The sequence below is a fragment of the Lottia gigantea genome (assembly GCF_000327385.1).
Source record: "Lottia gigantea unplaced genomic scaffold LOTGIsca_138, whole genome shotgun sequence".
Classification (NCBI taxonomy): Eukaryota; Metazoa; Mollusca; class Gastropoda; family Lottiidae; genus Lottia; species Lottia gigantea.
This window is the reverse complement of record NW_008707580.1, coordinates 47,122-50,691: the sequence shown is the minus strand read 5'-3', so window position 1 is coordinate 50,691 and position 3,570 is coordinate 47,122. Positions and strand designations below refer to the sequence as shown.

The following is a 3,570-nucleotide window of genomic DNA, read 5'->3' as shown; positions in this document are numbered from 1 at the left end:
CTCCATTCATTTCATTTGATTTCATTTGCATCTTGTATTAAAATATCAAAACAGAAATATGTCTGTGCGTTTTAGTACTTCTTAAGACTATCAATGCACATTCAAGACCCAGATCAATCCCCAAAAATGCTGACTGTTCTCCTTAAAATAAATTTTCCATTTTTTATGGCCTGAGGGGTGGGGCATGGTCCAAAAATTAGCGCCTAAATAAGCCAGTGCTAGTCTAGGACAGGTGGTATCAATTCTTCGCATCGAGAGTAATTCTTTCCGGAATGATTTCAAATTTTTTATCGACCAGCCTGATTAACACCACACTAATAATACAAATATCCAGTAGACTATATTATCCAGACCACACTAATAAGGCATGATAACCAGTAGACTACATTATCCAGACCTTAGTTTTGTTTTTATTTTAGTTTGTCTTGAGTTTAGTAAAGTTGTTTTTAATTTCAGTAATTGTTTTTATTTTATTTTGGATTTTGTTTTGAAATTTGTTTTGTTTGTGTAGTTAACATTTGTAGACATCTTAACAAATTAGCCCAATCCTAATCTTGGAAGAAATGAACAAAAGATTTTTCGTGTCTCTGTAATGTCAACTCTTACAATTAATACGACAATTTTTCTAAGATGGTGTTTTATAATGTCAAGGTATTAGAAGATGTTCGTAATACCTTGACATTGTGAAGATGAAAAATGTCAAGGTATTGGATTACTATTAGAAGATGTTAGTAATATTTTGACATTGTGAAAATGTGATACAAAGTGACTATTGCAGTCAAGGTATAAGCTGAAGTTTGTAATAGTTTGACATTGTGAAGATGTGTTACAAGAAAGGTGACTACTGCAGTCAAGGTATAAGACGATGTTCCTAATACCTTGACTACAATAGTCACCTTTCACCTATTAGACGATGTATCTTTACATTGTGAAGATGAAAATGTCAAGGTATTAGACTACTATTAGACGATGTATCTTGACATTGTGAAGATGGAAATGTCAAGGTATTAGACTACTATTAGACGTTGTCTGTTATATCTTGACATTGTGATGATGAAAAATGTCAAGGTATTAGACTACAAAAGAATGATGTTCGTAATACCTTGACAATTCTTGATACTTTCTCAAACCCTTCACTGTACTGCATGTTAATGTAAATTTTATTTTTCAAGGGAGATAAGTTAATGCGTCTGCCAAGCGAGTCGTATGATAAACATGACTTGATGCGGAGTTTGAGTGTCGTTAACGATGGTGGACCGGAGGAAGTGGTGGAGGCAGATGACTATCTTCAACCGCATCCCAACTCAGACGACAGTATTGATAATAATAACGGACAGGCAAAGGTAGATAACTCTCATCAAACGTTCTTTCTGGATTCAGTAAACTCATTTGGTGACAATTTCGAAAACGCTGGCCTTGAATTTTTATTACTTACTTATGGCAGTTAACTCGAGGGGGATAAGAGTTGAAAGCTGACAGTTTGGAGATTCGAACCCACGACAATCCAACTCACTACTGACTGAGCTATTCCACTGTCCTAGCAGACAACAATCCAACTCACTACTGACTGAGCTATTCCACTGTCCTATCAGACGACAATCCAACTCGCTACTGACTGAGCTATTCCACTGTCCTATCAGACGACAATCCAACTCACTACTGACTGAGCTATTCTACTTTCCTATCAGACGACAATCCAACTCACTACTGACTGAGCTATTCCACTGTCCTAGCAGACAACAATCCAACTCACTACTGACTGAGCTATTCCACTGTCCTAGTGGACGACAATCCAACTCGCTATTGACTGAGCTATTCCACTGTCCTAGCAGACGACAATCCAACTCACTACGACTGAGCTATTCCACTGTCCTAGGAGACAACAATCCAACTCACTACGACTGAGCTATTCCACTGTCCTAGCAGACAACAATCCAACTCACTACCGACTGAGTTATTCCACTGTCCTAGCAGACGACAATCCAACTCGCTACTGACTGAGTTATTCCACTGTCCTAGCAGACGACAATCTAACTCATTACTGACTGAGCAATTCCACTGTCCTAGCAGACGACAATCCAACTCGCTACTGACTGAGTTATTCCATTGTCCTAGCAGACGACAATCTAAATCATTACTGACTGAGCAATTCCACTGTCCTAGCAGACGACAATCCAACTCGCTACTGACTGAGTTATTCCACTGTCCTAGCAGACGACAATCTAACTCATTACTGACTGAGCAATTCCACTGTCCTAGCAGACGACAATCCAACTCGCTACTGACTGAGCTATTCCACTGTCCTAGCAGACGACAATCTAACTCATTACTGACTGAGCAATTCCACTGTCTTAGCAGACGACAATCAAACTCACTACTGATTGAGCTATTCCACTGTCCTAGCAGACGACAATCCAACTCACTACTGACTGAGCTATTCCACTGTCCTAGCAGACTCCAACTCGCTAAGGAAACCAACTGAGGTATCCCAAGCTATTTTGTATATAATATTTGTCAAATGCCTATTGCACATGTAAATGTTGTACTGATGTACGTAAATGTCGCACAATTTTGCACAATATCTTCTCACAAGTAAACTTAAGCCATCACAGATGTTACGTTTCACGATGTTGTTTTTTTCTATATCTTTAAATATGTTATTCGTGATCATTGAAAAAATGTTGTTTTATGTCTAAACCATTTGTCCCAAAATGTTTGGTTTGTCTTTGATGTTTTGTCCCTTTCTGTTACCCCATTTTCACACTATATTGAAAACACAATTGGAAAAAAGATCTTTTGAGCACTAATTAACCACGGCCTTGAAAGTTGGAAGTTTTTCTATAGGAAAAAGATGTAGGATTATCCTAAAAAGCATTGAAAATTGGATACGCCGATAAAGTTTTACCAGCTCAAATTTACGTCACTTGAAGTTCGGCTAGTAACTCAAAAGCATTCTCAAACTTCTAGGACACCTTGGGGACTTAAAAACTCTGGTATACCTTGAATTTGTGACACTTTTTAAACATTTTCAGAGAACAAGTTATTATTGTCTGAGCAAAGTAAAAAGTTTTTTTGAATTGGAATATCAACCTCAAAAAAGTACTGTTAGTCTTACAGTGCAAGCAAGGAGCAGTCTTGGTCTTGGACTTTTTGCCACTAATTAAAGCCTGGTCTTGAGTTTCAACAACTGGCTGCAGGCACACGAGAAGACAAAAATCTCCAGTCGGTCGTTTTCCACATTGTTGATAATCATGTGAAGATCATGTAATTGAAAGGAAAATGAATCTGATTGGATGATGACGGTCTGTCTTACAGATGATAAAACTATCGGAGACAAATATCAAACTTGTTTTAAATTTATAAATCCTGTCGGGGACGCGATAATCTTTTCTTGGAAGTACTGGCTCATGTGAGATTTTACTCGAGATTCGAGTATTCTTGGTGGGAGACTTTTGCTGCCAATTAAAGTCTGGTCTTGAGTTTCAACGACCGGCAAGTGCACATGGGTAGACAAAAATCTCCATTGGGTCGTTATCCACTATGTCAATAATCATGTGAAGATCATGTAAT

At 38.0% G+C, this 3,570-nt stretch overlaps 1 protein-coding gene across 1 annotated transcript in view; it reads left to right on the top strand.

Moving 5' to 3' along the window:
- The window catches only part of LOTGIDRAFT_139618 (hypothetical protein), a gene marked incomplete at both ends in the record, with an annotated part of 46,240 nt that overhangs the window by 35,101 nt on the left and 7,569 nt on the right, over positions 1-3,570 (top strand). The gene's annotated exons all lie outside the window — the stretch shown is intronic.